A 24,105-nucleotide genomic window follows, 5' to 3' on the forward strand; every position below is an offset into this window, starting at 1 on the left:
GCTGACAAACTTGTTCATGCCATCACATGGCCACAAAATGATAAGAAAAATCAAACTGTCACCTCACTGTGGGGACTCCCTCCAGTTGTTGGGCACTACAAATGTCAATCATGTGTAGCTTGTGAATTTACAGTCAACACTAAAGAATTTGTTAGTGATGGCCACACATATAAACTCAGTCATTACAAAGAAAAAAATCATGCTGAAACCGATCTGATCTGGCAGGTGATTGATTGCCCGAAACTTCCTCTCAGAGGAGGTAATTTACAATTGCTCCTCAATAAATGCGAATGCAGATGGATTGCCCGTTGTAACACAGTGGAAAAGGGGCTCAATACTTTTGATGAATGGAATACAGTTCTTACAGCCACATAAATATTCGATTGCATCTGTTTGTAATTTTTGTCTCTGTACTAATTGACTTTGTTCCTTCCCCATTTACCCTTCCCCCCCCTTCCCCTTCCCCCCCCTCCCCCGCCCCTTCCCCTCCTACTCCCACACCTTTTTTTGTTATCCTCTCTTCCGTCCTTACCAATTTTTTGTCAATTTGTTCTGTAATTGCTCTGATGTTGAATTGTTTAAATGTCATTTATGCAATTCATGTAATACCAGCATTACGTAGATCGAGATTGTTACTATGTGTTCTATAAGATTCTAATTTTGCCTATTGAACATCCCGTTTATTTGAATCCCCCTTTTTTTGAATTTTCATTGAACCTGCATTGTTCTCCTCAGATAATATGTCCAATCCCCGGTGGATTAACCATTTGATATAATATCCGCCGTTCTCTCTGTACCTTACCCATTTCCCTGTTCTCCCATTCCTTCTTTCCCCACCTTCACTCACCGGCACCCCCGGGGCACCTCATTGCGCTTCCACTTCACCTTTCCAGCTCTCCCTTTACGTTCTGGTGGTCACGTGGGCACGTTATCCATTTCTGGGTTCGTCTCCTTATTCGCCAGTGATGTTTGGGAGTACTGATCGGAAGTTTTTCTCCGACGGCTTTGCGGTTTGTTCCCTGGCCCTGGATTTACTCCCTCGTCGTGTACCAGTCGGTTTGGACCTCGTAAGAAGTAAGTTTCCCATATAGGCTCCTGACTAGCGGTTATTTGGTTAAGCCTGACGGCTGTATTAATTAAGTTTTACGCCCCTTTTTGCCTTCCTTAGTATTGGCCATTCTGATCGACATGGGCCCTACCATCCTTCAATTGAAAATAGGACTACCCTAACCAGTTTCACTCCCTCGTCGTGGACCTGTCGTTCTGAATCTTGAAACAAGTAAGTTTGCCATACAGGCCCCGCCCCCCCCCCCCCCCTTTTAGTGGTTACTTGGTCAAGTCTTACGGCAGTAGTAATTATATTTACGCTTTTTGCTTCCCTTTAGAATTAGCAACTCTGCCCGACCCTGGTCCTACCATCCTTCTATTGAGAACACGACTACCCTCACAAGGTTTGCGTCTCTTCCTTAATTGTGGCTGCCCTCATATTCTTAATCTCTATTTTACCCCTGCCGCAAATCCTGAATATTGATTTTCCCTTTGCAGCAACCGCCTTTGTGCCCCACCGATCCTCCCCGCGCTCAGGTCGGACGATTATCCTTCGCTCTGGCCCTCTTGGATCCTGGTAATTACCTTGTTATCCCCTCGGATCCTGGTGTACTTCACCTCACCCACCCCTGACACACCCCTAACTCCACCCCCTCTCCCTTTTTTATTCACAGAATCTTGAGTCACACAGTGTCCCTTCAACTACTCTATTACTCGAGTCCTGCATGATTTGCATCAGGTATGACCCATCACGTAACTCACCTCTTTCGCATTTTCTGCTGTCTTTTGGACCTCTCTTGACTCTTTCTCTTTTCCTTTGGTTTTAGAAGCATTACTCTTTAAATCTATGACCTCAGTCCTGATGATGACCTGAAATCATCCAGGTCGAAACGCCGTCGACGACACAGCCTAGAACTAAGGCCTTCCTGTGGTCAACTAAAACATCCCAATTAATTTCTTGTACTTTACTGTATATATGTATCTTGTTTGTTGACCCTTGTACCCCTTTTTTCATTTGCGCCGTTCATGCTGTTTTTCACACTTCTGTATCACTGCGTCGCTCACTATTCACCAGCACGTTCAGTTGGTTACGTTGTGTGCTTAGGTCATTTTACAAGTGAATGTATTGTAGTGCTTCCCTAACTACTTGCACAACTGTATAAATACCTTTTTTACTCTATCTATACTGTGGTCTCCCTTCTTGCCCCTTGGTTCTTATGTGATTTATCTCACTTGGTCAAAATTGGTTCCCCCTCCAAAATATTCTCCAGTTGAGACATTGTTTTTTGTTGTGGACTGTTACCATGAGGCACAGGGTCAAGACTGATTTGCATATGACTGGGTTCAAACTGGAATGGCATGGTGAGCAAAAAAACGATGGATTTAGGCCCAGATCTCTGTACTGGGGTGAATGTATGACATTGTTCTGCATTCTTTCCATCAACTGTTGTTTTTGCATTTGTCACCCCGAGTGGGATGGGTATGCTCAGACGTGAGTCCCGTGCTCTCCATGCCACTGGAATCAAGCTATCTTGGCTGAAGAGGGGTGAAACCCCGAAACTGGTCATAGGATGCTTGTTTCCAGTCCAGGGAGGACCTGGCTTGGCAGTTCGGGCTGGACTGTTACTATGAGGCACAGGGTCAAGACTGATTTCCATATGGCTGGGTTCAAACTGGAATGGCATGGTGAGCAAAAAAATGATAGATTTAGGCCAAGATCTCTGTACTGGGGTGAATGTATGACATTGTTCTGCATTCTGTCCATCAACTGTTGTTTTTGCATTTGTCACCCCGAGTGGGACGGGTATGCTCAGACGTGAGTCCCGTGCTCTCCACGCCACTGGAATCAAGCTATCCTGGCTGAAGGGAGGTGAAACCCCGAAACCGGTCCTAGGATGCTTGTTTCCAGTCCAGGGAGGACCTGGCTTGGCAGTTCGGGCTGGACTGTTACCATGAGGCACAGGGTCAAGACTGATTTACATATGGCTGGGTTCAAACTGGAATGGCATGGTGAGCAAAAAAACTATGGATTTAGGCCAAGATCTCTGTACTGAGGTGAATGTATGACCTTGTTCTGCATTCTGTCCATCAACTGTTGTTTTTGCATTTGTCACCCCGAGTGGGACGGGTATGCTCAGACGTGAGTCCCGTGCTCTCCATGCCACTGGAATCAAGCTTTTCTGGCTTAAGACTGAGGGGTGAAACCCCGAAACCGGTCCTAAGATGCTTGTTTACATTCCAGGGAGGACCTAGCTTGGCAGTTCAGGTTGGAATGTTCCCATGAGGCGCAGGGTCAAGACTGATTTGCATATGGCTGGGTTCAAACTGGAATAGCATGGTGAGCAAAAAAACGATGGATTTAGGCCTAGATCTCTGTACTGGGGTGAATGTATGACATTGTTCTGCATTCTGTCCATCAACTGTTGTTTTTACATTTGTCACCCCGACTGGGACGGGTATGCTCAGACGTGAGTCCCGTGCTCTCCATGTCACTGGAATCAAGCTATACTGGCTGAAGAGGGGTGAAACCCCGAAACCGGTCCTAGGATGCTTGTTTCCAGGGAGGACCTGGCTTGGCAGTTCAGGCTGGACTGTTCCCATGAGGCACAGGGTCAAGACTGATTTGCATATGGCTGGGTTCAAACTGGAATGGCATGGTGAGCAAAAAAATGATGGATTTAGGCCCAGATCTCTGTACTGGGGTGAATCTATGACATTGTTCTGCATTCTGTCCATCAACAGTTGTTCTTGCATTTGTCACCCCGAGTTGGACTGGTATGCTCAGACGTGAGTCCCGTGCTCTCCATGCCACTGGAATCAAGCTATTCTGGCTTAAGACTGAGGGGTGAAACCCCGAAACCGGTCCTAAGATGCTTGTTTCCATTCCAGGGAGGACCTGGCTTGGCAGTTCAGGTTGGAATGTTCCCATGAGGCGCAGGGTCAAGACTGATTTGCATATGGCTGGGCTAAAACTGGAATGGCATGGTGAGCAAGAAAACAATGGATTTAGGCCCAGATCTCTGTACTGGGGTGAATGTATGACATTGTTGTGCATTCTGTCCATCAACTGTTGTTTTTACATTTGTCACCCCGAGTGGGACCGGTGTGCTCAGACGTGAGTCCCGTGCTCTCCATGCCACAGGAATCAAGCTATCCTGGCTGAAGAGGGGTGAAACCCCGAAACCGGTCCTAGGATGCTTGTTTCAAGTCCAGGGAGGACCTGGCTTGGCAGTTCGGGCTGGACTGTTCCCATGAGGCACAGGGTCAAGACTGATTTGCATATGGCTGGGTTCAAACTGGAATGGCATGGTGAGCAAAAAAACGATGGATTTAGGCCTAGATCTCTGTACCGGGGTGAATGTATGACATTGTTCTGCATTCTGTCCATCAACTGTTGTTTTTGCATTTGTCACCCCGACTGGGACGGGTATGCTCAGACGTGAGTCCCGTGCTCTCCATGTCACTGGAATCAAGCTATACTGGCTGAAGAGGGGTGAAACCCCGAAACCGGTCCTAGGATGCTTGTTTCCAGGGAGGACCTGGCTTGGCAGTTCAGGCTGGACTGTTCCCATGAGGCACAGGGTCAAGACTGATTTGCATATGGCTGGGTTCAAACTGGAATGGCATGGTGAGCAAAAAAACGATGGATTGAGGCCCAGATCTCTGTACTGGGGTGAATCTATGACATTGTTCTGCATTCTGTCCATCAACAGTTGTTTTTGCATTTGTCACCCTGAGTGGGACTGGTATGCTCAGACATGAGTCCCGTGCTCTCCATGTCACTGGAATCAAGCTATCCTGGCTGAAGAGGGGTGAAATCCCGAAACTGGTCCTAGGATGCTTGTTACCATTCCAGGGAGGACCTGGCTTGGCAGTTCAGGTTGGAATGTTCCCATGAGGCGCAGGGTCAAGACTGATTTGCATATGGCTGGGCTCAAACTGGAATGGCATGGTGAGCAATAAAACAATGGATTTAGGCCCAGATCTCTGTACTGGGGTGAATGTATGACATTGTTGTGCATTCTGTCCATCAACTGTTGTTTTTACATTTGTCACCCCGAGTGGGACGGGTGTGCTCAGACGTGAGTCCCATGCTCTCCATGCCACAGGTATCAAGCTATCCTGGCTGAAGAGGGGTGAAACCCCAAAACAGGTCCTAGGATGCTTGTTTCCAGTCCAGGGAGGACCTGGCTTGGCAGTTCGGGCTGGACTGTTCCCATGAGGCACAGGGTCAAGACTGATTTGCATATGGCTGGGTTCAAACTGGAATGACATGGTGAGCAAAAAAACGATGGATTTAGGCCTAGATCTCTGTACTGGGATGAATGTATGACATTGTTCTGCATTCTGTCCATCAACTGTTGTTTTTGCATTTGTCACCCCGAGTGGGACTGGTATGCTCAGATGTGAGTCCCGTGCTCTCCATGCCACTGGAATCAAGCTATTCTGGCGGAAGAGGGGTGAAACCCCGAAACCGGTCCTAGGATGCTTGTTTCCAGTCCAGGGAGGACCTGGCTTGGCAGTTCAGGTTGGAATGTTCCCATGAGGCACAGGGTCAAGACTGATTTGCATGTGGCTGGGTTCAAACTGCATTCTGTCCATCAACTGTTGTTTTTGCATTTGTCACCCCGACTGGGACGGGTATGCTCAGACGTGAGTCCCGTGCTCTCCATGTCACTGGAATCAAGCTATACTGGCTGAAGAGGGGTGAAACCCAGAAACCGGTCCTAGGATGCTTGTTTCCAGGGAGGACCTGGCTTGGCAGTTCAGGCTGGACTGTTCCCATGAAGCACAGGGTCAAGACTGATTTGCATATGGCTGGGTTCAAACTGGAATGGCATGGTGAGCAAAAAAACAATGGATTTAGGCCCATATCTCTGTACTGGGGTGAATGTATGACATTGTTCCTTATTCTGTCCATCAACTGTTGTTTTTGCATTTGTCACCCCGACTGGGACGGGTATGCTCAGACGTGAGTCCCGTGCTATCCATGTCACTGGAATCAAGCTATCCTGGCTGAAGAGGGGTGAAACCCCAAAACCAGTCATAGGATGCTTGTTTTCAGTCCAGGGAGGACCTGGCTTGGTAGTTCGGGCTGGACTGTTCCCATGAGGCACAGGGTCAAGACTGATTTGCATATGGCTGGGTTCAAACTGGAATGGCATGGTGAGCAAAAAAACAATGGATTTAGGCCCAGATCTCTGTACTGGGCTGAATGTATGACATTGTTCTGCATTCTGTCCATCAACTGTTGTTTTTGCATTTGTCACCCCGAGTGGGACGGGTATGCTCAGATGTGAGTCCTGTGCTCTCCATGCCCCTGGAATCAAGCTATCCTGGCTGAAGAGAGGTGAAACCCCGAAACCGGTCCTAGGATGCTTGTTTTCAGTCCAGGGAGGACCTGGCTTGGCAGTTCGGGCTGGACTGTTCCCATGAGGCACAGGGTCAAGACAGATATGCATATGGCTGGGTTCAAACTGGAATGGCATGGTGAGCAAAAAAATGATGGATTTAGGCCCAGATCTCTGTACTGAGGTGAATGTATGACATTGCTCTGCATTCTGTCCATCAACTGTTGTTTTTGCATTTGTCACCCCGAGTGGGACGGGTATGCTCAGACGTGAGTCCCGTGCTCTCCATGCCACTGGAGTCAAGCTATCCTGGCTGAAGAGGGGTGAAACCCCGAAACCGGTCCTAGGATGCTTGTTTCCAGTCCAGGGAGGACCTGGCTTGGCAGTCTGGGCTGGACTGTTCGCATGAGGCACAGGGTCAAGACTGATTTGCATATGGCTGGGTTCAAACTGGAATTGCATGGTGAGCAAATAAACGATGGATTTAGGCCCAGATCTCTGTACTGGGGTGAATGTATGACATTGTTCTGCATTCTGTCCATCAACTGTTGTATTTGCATTTGCCACCCCAAGTGGGACGGGTATGCTCAGACGTGAGTCCCGTGATCTCCATGCCACTGGAATCAAGCTATCCTGGCTGAAAAGGGGTGAAACCCCGAACCCGGCCCTAGGATGCTTGTTTCCAGTCCAGGGAGGACCTGGCTTGGCAGTTCGGGCTGGACTGTTACTATGAGGCACAGGGTCAAGACTGATTTCCATATGGCTGGGTTCAAACTGGAATGGCATGGTGAGCAAAAAAATTATAGATTTAGGCCAAGATCTCTGTACTGGGGTGAATGTATGACATTGTTCTGCATTCTGTCCATCAACTGTTGTATTTGCATTTGTCACCCCGAGTGGGACGGGTATGCTCAGACGTGAGTCCCGTACTCTCCAGCCACTGGAATCAAGCTATCCTGGCTGAAGGGGGGTGAAACCCCGAAACCGGTCCTAGGATGCTTGTTTCCAGTCCAGGGAGGACCTGGCTTGGCAGTTCGGGCTGGACTGTTACCACGAGGCACAGGGTCAAGACTGATTTACATATGGCTGGGTTCAAACTGGAATGGCATGGTGAGCAAGAAAACAATGGATTTAGGCCCAGATCTCTGTACTGGGGTGAATGTATGACATTGTTGTGCATTCTGTCCATCAACTGTTGTTTTTACATTTGTCACCCCGAGTGGGACCGGTGTGCTCAGACGTGAGTCCCGTGCTCTCCATGCCACAGGAATCAAGCTATCCTGGCTGAAGAGGGGTGAAACCCCGAAACTGGTCCTAGGATGCTTGTTTCCAGGGAGGACCTGGCTTGGCAGTTCAGGCTGGACTGTTCCCATGAGGCACAGGGTCAAGACTGATTTACATATGGCTGGGTTCAAACTGGAATGGCATGGTGAGCAAAAAAACAATGGATTTAGGCCCAGATCTCTGTACTGGGGTGAATGTATGACATTGTTCTGCATTCTGTCCATCAACTGTTGTTTTTGCATTTGTCACCCCGACTGGGACGGGTATGCTCAGACGTGAGTCCCATGCTCTCCATGTCACTGGAATCAAGCTATCCTGGCTGAAGAGGGGTGAAACCCCAAAACCGGTCATAGGATGCTTGTTTCCAGTCCAGGGAGGACCTGGCTTGGCAGTTCGGGCTGGACTGTTCCCATGAGGCACAGGGTCAAGACTGATTTGCATATGGCTGGGTTCAAACTGGAATGGCATGGTGAGCAAAAAAACGATGGATTTAGGCCCAGATCTCTGTACTGGGGTGAATGTATGACATTGTTCTGCATTCTGTCCATCAACTGTTGTTTTTGCATTTGTCATCCCGAGTGGGACTGGTATGCTCAGATGTGAGTCCCGTGCTCTCCATGCCACTGGAATCAAGCTATTCTGGCAGAAGAGGGGTGAAACCCCGAAACCGGTCCTAGGAGGCTTGTTTCCAGTCCAGGGAGGACCTGGCTTGGCAGTACAGGTTGGAATGTTCCCATGAGGCACAGGGTCAAGACTGATTTGCATGTGGCTGGGTTCAAACTGGAATTGCAATGTGAGCAAAAAAACAATGGATTTAGGCCCATATCTCTGTACTGGGCTGAATGTATCACATTGTTCTGCATTCTGTCCATCAACTGTTGTTTTTGCATTTGTCACCCCGAGTGGGACGGGTATGCTCAGATGTGAGTCCCGTGCTCTCCATGCCCCTGGAATCAAGCTATCCTGGCTGAAGAGAGGTGAAACCCCGAAACCGGTCCTAGGATGCTTGTTTTCAGTCCAGGGAGGACCTGGCTTGGCAGTTCGGGTTGGACTGTTCCCATGAGGCACAGGGTCAAGACAGATATGCATATGGCTGGGTTCAAACTGGAATGGCATGGTGAGCAAAAAAACGATGGATTTAGGCCCAGATCTCTGTACTGAGGTGAATGTATGACATTGCTCTGCATTCTGTCCATCAACTGTTGTTTTTGCATTTGTCACCCCGAGTGGGACGGGTAAGCTCAGACGTGAGTCCCGTGCTCTCCATGCCACTGGAGTCAAGCTATCCTGGCTGAAGAGGGGTGAAACCCCGAAACCGGTCCTAGGATGCTTGTTTCCAGTCCAGGGAGGACCTGGCTTGGCAGTCTGGGCTGGACTGTTCCCATGAGGCACAGGGTCAAGACTGATTTGCATATGGCTGAGTTCAAACTGGAATTGCATGGTGAGCAAAAAAACGATGGATTTAGGCCCAGATCTCTGTACTGGGGTGAATGTATGACATTGTTCTGCATTCTGTCCTTTAACTGTTGTATTTGCATTTATCACCCCAAGTGGGACGGGTATGCTCAGACGTGAGTCCCGTGATCTCCATGCCACTGGAATCAAGCTATCCTGGCTGAAAAGGGGTGAAACCCCGAACCCGGCCCTAGGATGCTTGTTTCCAGTCCAGGGAGGACCTGGCTTGGCAGTTCGGGCTGGACTGTTACTATGAGGCACAGGGTCAAGACTGATTTCCATATGGCTGGGTTCAAACTGGAATGGCATGGTGAGCAAAAAAATGATAGATTTAGGCCAAGATCTCTGCACTAGGGTGAATGTATGACATTGTTCTGCATTCTGTCCATCAACTGTTGTATTTGCATTTGTCACCCCGAGTGGGACGGGTATGCTCAGACGTGAGTCCCGTGCTCTCCATGCCACTGGAATCAAGCTATCCTGGCTGAAGGGAGTGAAACCCCGAAACCGGTCCTAGGATGCTTGTTTCCAGTCCAGGGAGGACCTGGCTTGGCAGTTCGGGCTGGACTGTTACCATGAGGCACAGGGTCAAGACTGATTTACATATGGCTGGGTTCAAACTGGAATGGCATGGTGAGCAAAAAAACGATGGATTTAGGCCAAGATCTCTGTACTGGGGTGAATGTATGACCTTGTTCTGCATTCTGTCCATCAACTGTTGTTTTTGCATTTGTCACCCCGAGTGGGACGGGTATGCTCAGACATGAGTCCCGTGCTCTCCATGTCACTGGAATCAAGCTATCCTGGCTGAAGGGAGTGAAACCCCGAAACCGTTCATAGGATGCTTGTTTCCAGTCCAGGGAGGACTTGGCTTGGCAGTTCGGGCTGGACTGTTCCCATGAGGCACAGGGTCAAGACTGATTTGCATATGGCTGGGTTCAATCTGGAATGGCATGGTGAGCAAAAAAACGATGGATTTAGGCCCAGATCTCTGTACTGGGGTGAATCCATGACATTGTTCTGCATTCTGTCCATCAACAGTTGTTCTTGCATTTGTCACTCCGAGTGGGACTGGTATGCTCAGACGTGAGTCCCGTGCTCTCCATGCCACTGGAATCAAGCTATTCTGGCTTAAGACTGAGGGGTGAAACCCCGAAACCGGTCCTAAGATGCTTGTTTCCATTCCAGGGAGGACCTGGCTTGGCAGTTCAGGTTGGAATGTTCCCATGAGGCGCAGGGTCAAGACTGATTTGCATATGGCTGGGCTCAAACTGGAATGGCATGGTGAGCAAGAAAACAATGGATTTAGGCCCAGATCTCTGTACTGGGGTGAATGTATGACATTGTTGTGCATTCTGTCCATCAACTGTTGTTTTTACATTTGTCACCCCGAGTGGGACCGGTGTGCTCAGACGTGAGTCCCGTGCTCTCCATGCCACAGGAATCAAGCTATCCTGGCTGAAGAGGGGTGAAATCCCGAAACCGGTCCTAGGATGCTTGTTTCCAGTCCAGGGAGGACCTGGCTTGGCAGTTCGGGCTGGACTGTTCCCATGAGGCACAGGGTCAAGACTGATTTGCATATGGCTGGGTTCAAACTGGAATGGCATGGTGAGCAAAAAAACGATGGATTTAGGCCTAGATCTCTGTACTGGGGTGAATGTATGATATTGTTCTGCATTCTGTCCATCAACTGTTGTTTTTGCATTTGTCACCCCGAGTGGGACGGGTATGCTCAGATGTGAGTCCCGTGCTCTCCATGCCCCTGGAATCAAGCTATCCTGGCTGAAGAGAGGTGAAACCCCGAAACCGGTCCTAGGATGCTTGTTTTCAGTCCAGGGAGGACCTGGCTTGGCAGTTCGGGTTGGACTGTTCCCATGAGGCACAGGGTCAAGACAGATATGCATATGGCTGGGTTCAAACTGGAATGGCATGGTGAGCAAAAAAACGATGGATTTAGGCCCAGATCTCTGTACTGAGGTGAATGTATGACATTGCTCTGCATTCTGTCCATCAACTGTTGTTTTTGCATTTGTCACCCCGAGTGGGACGGGTAAGCTCAGACGTGAGTCCCGTGCTCTCCATGCCACTGGAGTCAAGCTATCCTGGCTGAAGAGGGGTGAAACCCCGAAACCGGTCCTAGGATGCTTGTTTCCAGTCCAGGGAGGACCTGGCTTGGCAGTCTGGGCTGGACTGTTCCCATGAGGCACAGGGTCAAGACTGATTTGCATATGGCTGGGTTCAAACTGGAATTGCATGGTGAGCAAAAAAACGATGGATTTAGGCCCAGATCTCTGTACTGGGGTGAATGTATGACATTGTTCTGCATTCTGTCCATTAACTGTTGTATTTGCATTTATCACCCCAAGTGGGACGGGTATGCTCAGACGTGAGTCCCGTGATCTCCATGCCACTGGAATCAAGCTATCCTGGCTGAAAAGGGGTGAAACCCCGAACCCGGCCCTAGGATGCTTGTTTCCAGTCCAGGGAGGACCTGGCTTGGCAGTTCGGGCTGGACTGTTACTATGAGGCACAGGGTCAAGACTGATTTCCATATGGCTGGGTTCAAACTGGAATGGCATGGTGAGCAAAAAAATGATAGATTTAGGCCAAGATCTCTGCACTGGGGTGAATGTATGACATTGTTCTGCATTCTGTCCATCAACTGTTGTATTTGCATTTGTCACCCCGAGTGGGACGGGTATGCTCAGACGTGAGTCCCGTGCTCTCCATGCCACTGGAATCAAGCTATCCTGGCTGAAGGGAGTGAAACCCCGAAACCGGTCCTAGGATGCTTGTTTCCAGTCCAGGGAGGACCTGGCTTGGCAGTTCGGGCTGGACTGTTACCATGAGGCACAGGGTCAAGACTGATTTACATATGGCTGGGTTCAAACTGGAATGGCATGGTGAGCAAAAAAACGATGGATTTAGGCCAAGATGTCTGTACTGGGGTGAATGTATGACCTTGTTCTGCATTCTGTCCATCAACTGTTGTTTTTGCATTTGTCACCCCGAGTGGGACGGGTATGCTCAGACATGAGTCCCGTGCTCTCCATGTCACTGGAATCAAGCTATCCTGGCTGAAGGGAGTGAAACCCCGAAACCGTTCATAGGATGCTTGTTTCCAGTCCAGGGAGGACTTGGCTTGGCAGTTCGGGCTGGACTGTTCCCATGAGGCACAGGGTCAAGACTGATTTGCATATGGCTGGGTTCAATCTGGAATGGCATGGTGAGCAAAAAAACGATGGATTTAGGCCCAGATCTCTGTACTGGGGTGAATCCATGACATTGTTCTGCATTCTGTCCATCAACAGTTGTTCTTGCATTTGTCACTCCGAGTGGGACTGGTATGCTCAGACGTGAGTCCCGTGCTCTCCATGCCACTGGAATCAAGCTATTCTGGCTTAAGACTGAGGGGTGAAACCCCGAAACCGGTCCTAAGATGCTTGTTTCCATTCCAGGGAGGACCTGGCTTGGCAGTTCAGGTTGGAATGTTCCCATGAGGCGCAGGGTCAAGACTGATTTGCATATGGCTGGGCTCAAACTGGAATGGCATGGTGAGCAAGAAAACAATGGATTTAGGCCCAGATCTCTGTACTGGGGTGAATGTATGACATTGTTGTGCATTCTGTCCATCAACTGTTGTTTTTACATTTGTCACCCCGAGTGGGACCGGTGTGCTCAGACGTGAGTCCCGTGCTCTCCATGCCACAGGAATCAAGCTATCCTGGCTGAAGAGGGGTGAAACCCCGAAACCGGTCCTAGGATGCTTGTTTCCAGTCCAGGGAGGACCTGGCTTGGCAGTTCGGGCTGGACTGTTCCCATGAGGCACAGGGTCAATACTGATTTGCATATGGCTGGGTTCAAACTGGAATGGCATGGTGAGCAAAAAAACGATGGATTTAGGCCTAGATCTCTGTACTGGGGTGAATGTATGATATTGTTCTGCATTCTGTCCATCAACTGTTGTTTTTGCATTTGTCACCCCGACTGGGACGGGTATGCTCAGACGTGAGTCCCGTGCTCTCCATGTCACTGGAATCAAGCTATACTGGCTGAAGAGGGGTGAAACCCCGAAACCGGTCCTAGGATGCTTGTTTCCAGGGAGGACCTGGCTTGGCAGCTCGGGCTGGACTGTTCCCATGAGGCACAGGGTCAAGACTGATTTGCATATGGCTGGGTTCAAACTGGAATGGCATGGTGAGCAAAAAAACGATGGATTTAGTCCCAGATCTCTGTACTGGGGTGAATGTATGACATTGTTCTGCATTCTGTCCATCAACTGTTGTTTTTGCATTTGTCATCCCGAGTGGGACTGGTATGCTCAGATGTGAGTCCCGTGCTCTCCATGCCACTGGAATCAAGCTATTCTGGCAGAAGAGGGGTGAAACCCCGAAACCGGTCCTAGGAGGCTTGTTTCCAGTCCAGGGAGGACCTGGCTTGGCAGTACAGGTTGGAATGTTCCCATGAGGCACAGGGTCAAGACTGATTTGCATGTGGCTGGGTTCAAACTGGAATTGCAATGTGAGCAAAAAAACAATGGATTTAGGCCCATATCTCTGTACTGGGCTGAATGTATGACATTGTTCTGCATTCTGTCCATCAACTGTTGTTTTTGCATTTGTCACCCCGAGTGGGACGGGTATGCTCAGATGTGAGTCCCGTGCTCTCCATGCCCCTGGAATCAAGCTATCCTGGCTGAAGAGAGGTGAAACCCCGAAACCGGTCCTAGGATGCTTGTTTTCAGTCCAGGGAGGACCTGGCTTGGCAGTTCGGGTTGGACTGTTCCCATGAGGCACAGGGTCAAGACAGATATGCATATGGCTGGGTTCAAACTGGAATGGCATGGTGAGCAAAAAAACGATGGATTTAGGCCCAGATCTCTGTACTGAGGTGAATGTATGACATTGCTCTGCATTCTGTCCATTAACTGTTGTTTTTGCATTTGTCACCCCTAGTGGGACGGGTATGCTCAGACGTGAGTCCCGTGCTCTCCAGGCCACTGGAGTCAAGCTATTCTGGCTGAAGAGGGGTGAAACCCCGAAAACGGTCCTAGGATGCTTGTTTCCAGTCCAGGGAGGACCTGGCTTGGCAGTTCGGGCTGGACTGTTACCATGAGGCACAGGGTAAAGACTGATTTGCATATGACTGGGTTCAAACTGGAATGGCATGGTGAGCAAAAAAACGATGGATTTAGGCCCAGATCTCTGTACTGGGGTGAATGTATGACATTGTTCTGCATTCTTTCCATCAACTGTTGTTTTTGCATTTGTCACCCCGAGTGGGATGGGTATGCTCAGACGTGAGTCCCGTGCTCTCCATGCCACTGGAATCAAGCTATCCTGGCTGAAGAGGGGTGAAACCCCGAAACTGGTCATAGGATGCTTGTTTCCAGTCCAGGGAGGACCTGGCTTGGCAGTTCGGGCTGGACTGTTACCATGAGGCACAGGGTCAAGACTGATTTGCATATGACTGGGTTCAAACTGGAATGGCATGGTGAGCAAAAAAACGATGGATTTAGGCCCAGATCTCTGTACTGGGGTGAATGTATGACATTGTTCTGCATTCTGTCCATCAACTGTTGTTTTTGCATTTGTCACCCCGAGTGGGACGGGTATGCTCAGACGTGAATCCCGTGCTCTCCATGCCACTGGAATCAAGCTATCCTGGCTGAAGGGGGGTGAAACCCCGAAACCGGTCCTAGGATGCTTGTTTCCAGTCCAGGGAGGACCTGGCTTGGCAGTTCAGGCTGGACTGTTACCATGAGGCACAGGGTCAAGACTGATTTACATATGGCTGGGTTCAAACTGGAATGGCATGGTGAGCAAAAAAACAATGGATTTAGGCCAAGATCTCTGTACTGGGGTGAATGTATGACCTTGTTCTGCATTCTGTCCATCAACTGTTGTTTTTGCATTTGTCACCCCGAGTGGGACGGGTATGCTCAGACATGAGTCCCATGCTCTCCATGTCACTGGAATCAAGCTATCCTGGCTGAAGAGGGGTGAAACCCCAAAACCGGTCATAGGATGCTTGTTTCCAGTCCAGGGAGGACTTGGCTTGGCAGTTCAGGCTGGACTGTTCCCATGAGGCACAGGGTCAAGACTGATTTGCATATGGCTGGGTTCAAACTGGAATGGCATGGTGAGCAAAAAAATGATGGATTTAGGCCCAGATCTCTGTACTGGGGTGAATCTATGACATTGTTCTGCATTCTGTCCATCAACAGTTGTTCTTGCATTTGTCACCCCGAGTGGGACTGGTATGCTCAGACGTGAGTCTTGTGCTCTCAATGCCACTGGAATCAAGCTTTTCTGGCTTAAGACTGAGGGGTGAAACCCCGAAACCGGTCCTAAGATGCTTGTTTCCATTCCAGGGAGGACCTGGCTTGGCAGTTCAGGTTGGAATGTTCCCATGAGGCGCAGGGTCAAGACTGATTTGCATATGGCTGGGCTCAAACTGGAATGGCAAGGTGAGCAAGAAAACAATGGATTTAGGCCCAGATCTCTGTACTGGGGTGAATGTATGACATTGTTGTGCATTCTTTCCATCAACTGTTGTTTTTACATTTCCACCCCGAGTGGGACCGGTGTGCTCAGACGTGAGTCCCGTGCTCTCCATGCCACAGGAATCAAGCTATCCTGGCTGAAGAGGGGTGAAACCCCGAAACCGGTCCTAGGATGCTTGTTTCCAGTCCAGGGAGGACCTGGCTTGGCAGTTCGGGCTAGACTGTTCCCATGAGGCACAGGGTCAAGACTGATTTGCATATGGCTGGGTTCAAACTGGAATGGCATGGTGAGCAAAAAAACGATGGATTTAGGCCTAGATCTCTGTACTGGGGTGAATGTATGACATTGTTCTGCATTCTGTCCATCAACTGTTGTTTTTGCATTTGTTACCCCGACTGGGACGGGTATGCTCAGACGTGAGTCCCGTGCTCTCCATGTCACTGGAATCAAGCTATACTGGCTGAAGAGGGGTGAAACCCCGAAACCGGTCCTAGGATGCTTGTTTCCAGGGAGGACCTGGCTTGGCAGTTCAGGCTGGACTGTTCCCATGAGGCACAGGGTCAAGACTGATTTGCATATGGCTGGGTTCAAACTGGAATGGCATGGTGAGCAAAAAAACGATGGATTTAGGCCCAGATCTCTGTACTGGGCTGAATCTATGACATTGTTCTGCATTCTGTCCATCAACAGTTGTTCTTGCATTTGTCACCCCGAGTGGGACTGGTATGCTCAGACTTGAGTCCCGTGCTCTCCATGACACTGGAATCAAGCTATTCTGGCTTAAGACTGAGGGGTTAAACCCCGAAACCGGTCCTAAGATGCTTGTTTCCATTCCAGGGAGGACCTTGCTTGGCAGTTCAGGTTGGAATGTTCCCATGGGGCGCAGAGTCAAGACTGATTTGCATATGGCTGGGCTCAAACTGAAATGGCATGGTGAGCAAGAAAACAATGGATTTAGGCCCAGATCTCTGTACTGGGGTGAATGTATGACATTGCTGTGCATTCTGTCCATCAACTGTTGTTTTTACATTTGTCACCCCGAGTGGGACCGGTGTGCTCAGACGTGAGTCCCGTGCTCTCCATGTCACTGGAATCAAGCTATACTGGCTGAAGAGGGGTGAAACCCCGAAACCGGTCCTAGGATGCTTGTTTCCAGGGAGGACCTGGGTTGGCAGTTCAGGCTGGACTGTTCCCATGAGGCACAGGGTCAAGACTGATTTGCATATGGCTGGGTTCAAACTGGAATGGCATGGTGAGCAAAAAAACTATGGATTTAGGTCCAGATCTCTATACTGGGGTGAATGTATGACATTGTTCTGCATTCTGTCCATCAACTGTTGTTTTTGCATTTGTCACCCCGACCGGGACGGGTATGCTCAGACGTGAGTCCCGTGCTCTCCATGAAACTGGAATCAAGCTATCCTGGCTGAAGAGGGGTGAAACCCCAAAACCGGTCATAGGATGCTTGTTTCCAGTCCAGGGAGGACCTGCTTGGCAGTTCGGGCTGGACTGTTCCCATGAGGCACAGGGTCAAGACTGATTTGCATATGGCTGGGTTCAAACTGGAATGGCATGGTGAGCAAAAAAACGATGGATTTAGGCCCAGATCTCTGTACTGGGGTGAATGTATGACATTGTTCTGCATTCTGTCCATCAACTGTTTTTTTTGCATTTGTCACCCCGAGTGGGACTGGTATGCTCAGATGTGAGTCCCGTGCTCTCCATGCCACTGGAATCAAGCTATTCTGGCAGAAGAGGGGTGAAACCCCGAAACCGGTCCTAGGATGCTTGTTTCCAGTCCAGGGAGGACCTGGCTTGGCAGTTCAGGTTGGAATGTTCCCAAGAGGCACAGGGTCAAGACTGATTTGCATGTGGCTGGGTTCAAACTGGAATTGCAATGTGAGCAAAAAAACAATGGATTTAGGCCCATATCTCTGTACTGGGCTAAATGTATGACATTGTTCTGCATTCTGTCCATCAACTGTTGTTTTTGAATTTGTCACCCCGAGTGGGACGGGTATGCTCAGAGGTGAGTCCCGTGCTCCCCATGCCACTGGAGTCAAGCTATCCTGGCTGAAGAGGGGTGAAACCCCAAAACCGGTCCTAGGATGCTTGTTTCCAGTCCAGGGAGGACCTGGCTTGGCAGTCTGGGCTGGACTGTTCCCATGAGGCACAGGGTCAAGACTGATTTGCATATGGCTGGGTTCAAACTGGAATTGCATGGTGAGCAAAAAAACGATGGATTTAGGCCCAGATCTCTGTACTGGGGTGAATGTATGACATTGTTCTGCATTCTGTCCATCAACTGTTGTATTTGCATTTGTCACCCCAAGTGGGACGGGTATGCTCAGACGTGAGTCCCGTGATCTCCATGCCACTGGAATCAAGCTATCCTGGCTGAAAAGGGGTGAAACCCTGAAACCGGCCCTAGGATGCTTGTTTCCAGTCCAGGGAGGACCTGGCTTGGCAGTTCGGGCTGGACTGTTACCATGAGGCACAGGGTCAAGACTGATTTGCATATGACTGGGTTCAAACTGGAATGGCATGGTGAGCAAAAAAACGATGGATTTAGGCCCAGATCTCTGTACTGGGGTGAATGTATGACATTGTTCTGCATTCTGTCCATCAACTGTTGTTTTTGCATTTGTCACCCCGAGTGGGATGGGTATGCTCAGACGTGAGTCCCGTGCTCTCCATGCCACTGGAATCAAGCTATACTGGCTGAAGAGGGGTGAAACCTCGAAACCGGTCATAGGATGCTTGTTTCCAGTCCAGGGAGGACCTTGCTTGGCAGTTCGGGCTGGACTGTTACTATGAGGCACAGGGTCAAGACTGATTTCCATATGGCTGGGTTCAAACTGGAATGGCATGGTGAGCAAAAAAATGATAGATTTAGGCCAAGATCTCTGTACTGGGGTGAATGTATGACATTGTTCTGCATTCTGTCCATCAACTGTTGTTTTTGCATTTGTCACCCTGAGTGGGACGGGTATGCTCAGACGTGAGTCCCGTGCTCTCCATGCCACTGGAATCAAGCTATCCTGGCTGAAGGGGGGTGAAACCATGAAAACGGTCCTAGGATGCTTGTTTCCAGTCCAGGGAGGACCTGGCTTGGCAGTTCGGGCTGGACTGTTACCATGAGGCACAGGGTCAAGACTGATTTACATATGGCTGGGTTCAACCTGGAATGGCATGGTGAGCAAAAAAACGATGGATTTAGGCCAAGATCTCTGTACTGGGGTGAATGTATAACCTTGTTCTGCATTCTGTCCATCAACTGTTGTTTTTGCATTTGTCACCCCGAGTGGGATGGGTATGCTCAGACGTGAGTCCCGTGCTCTCCATGCCACTGGAATCAAGCTATCTTGGCTGAAGAGGGGTGAAACCCCGAAACTGGTCCTAGGATGCTTGTTTCCAGTCCAGGGAGGACCTGGCTTGGCAGTTCGGGCTGGACTGTTCCCATGAGGCACAGGGTCAAGACTGATTTGCATATGGCTGGGTTCAAATTGGAATGGCATGGTGAGCAAAAAAACAATGGATTTAGGCCCAGATCTCTGTACTGGGGTGAATGTATGACATTGTTGTGCATTCTGTCCATCAACTGTTGTTTTTACATTTGTCACCCCGAGTGGGACCGGTGTGCTCAGACGTGAGTCCTGTGCTCTCCATGCCACAGGAATCAAGCTATCCTGGCTGAAGAGGGGTGAAACCCCGAAACCAGTCCTAGGATGCTTGTTTACAGTCCAGGGAGGACCTGGCTTGGCAGTTCGGGCTGGACTGTTCCCATGAGGCACAGGGTCAAGACTGATTTGCATATGGCTGGGTTCAAATTGGAATGGCATGGTGAGCAAAAAAACGATGGATTTAGGCCTAGATCTCTGTACTGGGGTGAATTTATGACATTGTTCTGCATTCTGTCCATCAACTGTTGTTTTTGCATTTGTCACCCCGACTGGGACGGGTATGCTCAGACGTGAGTCCCGTGCTCTCCATGTCACTGGAATCAAGCTATACTGGCTGAAGAGGGGTGAAACCCCGAAACCGGTCCTAGGATGCTTGTTTCCAGGGAGGACCTGGCTTGGCAGTTCAGGCTGGACTGTTCCCATGAGGCACAGGGTCAAGACTGATTTGCATATGGCTGGGTTCAAACTGGAATGGCATGGTGAGCAAAAAAACAATGGATTTAGGCCCAGATCTCTGTACTGGGGTGAATGTATGACATTGTTCTGCATTCTGTCCATCAACTGTTGTTTTTGCATTTGTCACCCCGACTGGGACGGGTATGCTCAGACGTGAGTCCCGTGCTCTCCATGTCACTGGAATCAAGCTATCCTGGCTGAAGAGGGGTGAAACCCAAAAACCGGTCATAGGAGGCTTGTTTCCAGTCCAGGGAGGACCTGGCAGTTCGGGCTGAACTGTTCCCATGAGGCACAGGGTCAAGACTGATTTGCATGTGGCTGGGTTCAAACTGGAATGGCAATGTGAGCAAAAAAACAATGGATTTAGGCCCAGATCTCTGTACTGGGGTGAATGTATGACATTGTTCTGCATTCTGTCCATCAACTGTTGTTTTTGCATTTGTCACCCCGAGTGGGATGGGTATGCTCCGACGTGAGTCCAGTGCTCTCCATGCCACTGGAGTCAAGCTATCCTGGCTGAAGAGGGGTGAAACCCCGAAACCGGTCCTAGGATGCTTGTTTCAAGTCCAGGGAGGGCCTGGCTTGGCAGTCTGGGCTGGACTGCTCCCATGAGCACACGGTCAAGACTGATTTGCATATGGCTGGGTTCAAACTGGAATGGCATGGTGAGCAAAAAAACAATGGATTTAGGCCCAGATCTCTGTACTGGGGTGAATGTATGACATTGTTCTGCATTCTGTCCATCAACTGTTGTTTTTGCATTTGTCACCCCGAGTGGGACGGGTATGCTCAGACGTGAGTCCCGTGCTCACCATGCCACTGGAATCAAGCTATCCTGGCTGAAGGGGGGGTGAAACCGTGAAACCGGTCCTAGGATGCTTGTTTCCAGTCCAGGGAGGACCTGGCTTGGCAGTTCGGGCTAGACTGTTACCATGAGGCACAGGGTCAAAACTGATTTACATATGGCTGGGTTCAAACTGGAATGGCATGGTGAGCAAAAAAACGATGGATTTAGGCCAAGATCTCTGTACTGGGGTGAATGTATGACATTGTTCTGCATTCTGTCCATCAACTGTTGTTTTTGCATTTGTCACCCCGACTGGGACGGGTATGCTCAGACGTGAGTCCCGTGCTCTCCATGTCACTGGAATCAAGCTATCCTGCCTGAAGAGGGGTGAAACCCCAAAACCGGTCATAGGATGCTTGTTTCCAGTCCAAGGAGGACCTGGCTTGGCAATTCGGGCTGGACTGTTCCCATTAGGCACAGGGTCAAGACTGATTTGCATATGGCTGGGTTCAAACTGGAATGGCATGGTGAGCAAAAAAACGATGGATTTAGGCCCAGATCTCTGTACTGGGGTGAATCTATGACATTGTTCTGCATTCTGTCCATCAACAGTTGTTTTTGCATTTGTCATCCCGAGTGGGACTGGTATGCTCAGACGTGAGTCCCGTGCTCTCCATGCCACTGGAATCAAGCTATTCTGGCTGAAGACTGAGGGGTGAAACCCCGAAACCGGTCCTAGGATGCTTGTTTCCATTCCAGGGAGGACCTGGCTTGGCAGTTCAGGTTGGAATGTTCCCATGAGGCGCAGGGTCAAGACTGATTTGCATAGGGCTGGGCTCAAACTGGAATGGCATGGTGAGCAAGAAAACAATGGATTTAGGCCCAGATCTCTGTACTGGGGTGAATGTATGATATTGTTGTGCATTCTGTCCATCAACTGTTGTTTTTACATTTGTCACCCCGAGTGGGATGGGTATGCTCAGACGTGAGTCCCGTGCTCTCCATGCCACTGGAATCAAGCTATCCTGGCTGAAGAGGGGTGAAACCTCGAAACCGGTCATAGGATGCTTGTTTCCAGTCCAGGGAGGACCTTGCTTGGCAGTTCGGGCTGGACTGTTACTATGAGGCACAGGGTCAAGACTGATTTCCATATGGCTGGGTTCAAACTGGAATGGCATGGTGAGCAAAAAAACGATGGATTTAGGCCCAGATCTCTGTACTGGGGTGAATGTATGACATTGTTCTGCATTCTGTCCATCAACTGTTGTATTTGCATTTGTCACCCCAAGTGGGACGGGTATGCTCAGACGTGAGTCCCGTGATCTCCATGCCACTGGAATCAAGCTATCCTGGCTGAAAAGGGGTGAAACCCTGAAACCAGCCCTAGGATGCTTGTTTCCAGTCCAGGGAGGACCTGGCTTGGCAGTTCGGGCTGGACTGTTACCATGAGGCACAGGGTCAAGACTGATTTGCATATGACTGGGTTCAAACTGGAATGGCATGGTGAGCAAAAAAACGATGGATTTAGGCCCAGATCTCTGTACTGGGGTGAATGTATGACATTGTTCTGCATTCTGTCCATCAACTGTTGTTTTTGCATTTGTCACCCCGAGTGGGATGGGTATGCTCAGACGTGAGTCCCGTGCTCTCCATGCCACTGGAATCAAGCTATCCTGGCTGAAGAGGGGTGAAACCTCGAAACCGGTCATAGGATGCTTGTTTCCAGTCCAGGGAGGACCTTGCTTGGCAGTTCGGGCTGGACTGTTACTATGAGGCACAGGGTCAAGACTGATTTCCATATGGCTGGGTTCAAACTGGAATGGCATGGTGAGCAAAAAAATGATAGATTTAGGCCAAGATCTCTGTACTGGGGTGAATGTATGACATTGTTCTGCATTCTGTCCATCAACTGTTGTTTTTGCATTTGTCACCCCGAGTGGGACGGGTATGCTCAGACGTGAGTCCCGTGCTCTCCATGCCACTGGAATCAAGCTATCCTGGCTGAAGGGGGGTGAAACCATGAAAACGGTCCTAGGATGCTTGTTTCCAGTCCAGGGAGGACCTGGCTTGGCAGTTCGGGCTGGACTGTTACCATGAGGCACAGGGTCAAGACTGATTTACATATGGCTGGGTTCAACCTGGAATGGCATGGTGAGCAAAAAAACGATGGATTTAGGCCAAGATCTCTGTACTGGGGTGAATGTATAACCTTGTTCTGCATTCTGTCCATCAACTGTTGTTTTTGCATTTGTCACCCCGAGTGGGACGGGTATGCTCAGACATGAGTCCCGTGCTCTCCATGTCACTGGAATCAAGCTATCCTGTCTGAAGAGGGGTGAAACCCCAAAACCGGTCATAGGATGCTTGTTTCCAGTCCAGGGAGGACTTGGCTTGGCAGTTCGGGCTGGACTGTTCCCCTGAGGCACAGGGTCAAGACTGATTTGCATATGGCTGGGTTCAAACTGGAATGGCATGGTGAGCAAAAAAACGATGGATTTAGGCCCAGATCTCTGTACTGGGGTGAATCTATGACATTGTTCTGCATTCTGTCCATCAACAGTTGTTCTTGCATTTGTCACCCCGAGTGGGACTGGTATGCTCAGACGTGAGTCCCGTGCTCTCCATGCCACTGGAATCAAGCTATTCTGGCTTAAGACTGATGGGAGAAACCCCGAAACCGGTCCTAGGATGCTTGTTTCCATTCCAGGGAGGACCTGGCTTGGCAGTTCAGGTTGGAATGTTCCCATGAGGCGCAGAGTCAAGACTGATTTGCATATGGCTGGGCTCAAACTGGAATGGCATGGTGAGCAAGAAAACAATGGATTTAGGCCCAGATCTCTGTACTGGGGTGAATGTATGACATTGTTGTGCATTCTGTCCATCAACTGTTGTTTTTACATTTGTCACCCCGAGTGGGACCGGTGTGCTCAGACGTGAGTCCTGTGCTCTCCATGCCACAGGAATCAAGCTATCCTGGCTGAAGAGGGGTGAAACCCCGAAACCAGTCCTAGGATGCTTGTTTCCAGTCCAGGGAGGACCTGGCTTGGCAGTTCGGGCTGGACTGTTCCCATGAGGCACAGGGTCAAGACTGATTTGCATATGGCTGGGTTCAAATTGGAATGGCATGGTGAGCAAAAAAACGATGGATTTAGGCCTAGATCTCTGTACTGGGGTGAATTTATGACATTGTTCTGCATTCTGTCCATCAACTGTTGTTTTTGCATTTGTCACCCCGACTGGGACGGGTATGCTCAGACGTGAGTCCCGTGCTCTCCATGTCACTGGAATCAAGCTATACTGGCTGAAGAGGGGTGAAACCCCGAAACCGGTCCTAGGATGCTTGTTTCCAGGGAGGACCTGGCTTGGCAGTTCAGGCTGGACTGTTCCCATGAGGCACAGGGTCAAGACTGATTTGCATATGGCTGGGTTCAAACTGGAATGGCATGGTGAGCAAAAAAACAATGGATTTAGGCCCAGATCTCTGTACTGGGGTGAATGTATGACATTGTTCTGCATTCTGTCCATCAACTGTTGTT

This window comes from Triturus cristatus, chromosome 1_1, assembly GCF_964204655.1.
Source record: "Triturus cristatus chromosome 1_1, aTriCri1.1, whole genome shotgun sequence".
NCBI classification, from domain to species: domain Eukaryota; kingdom Metazoa; phylum Chordata; class Amphibia; order Caudata; family Salamandridae; genus Triturus; species Triturus cristatus.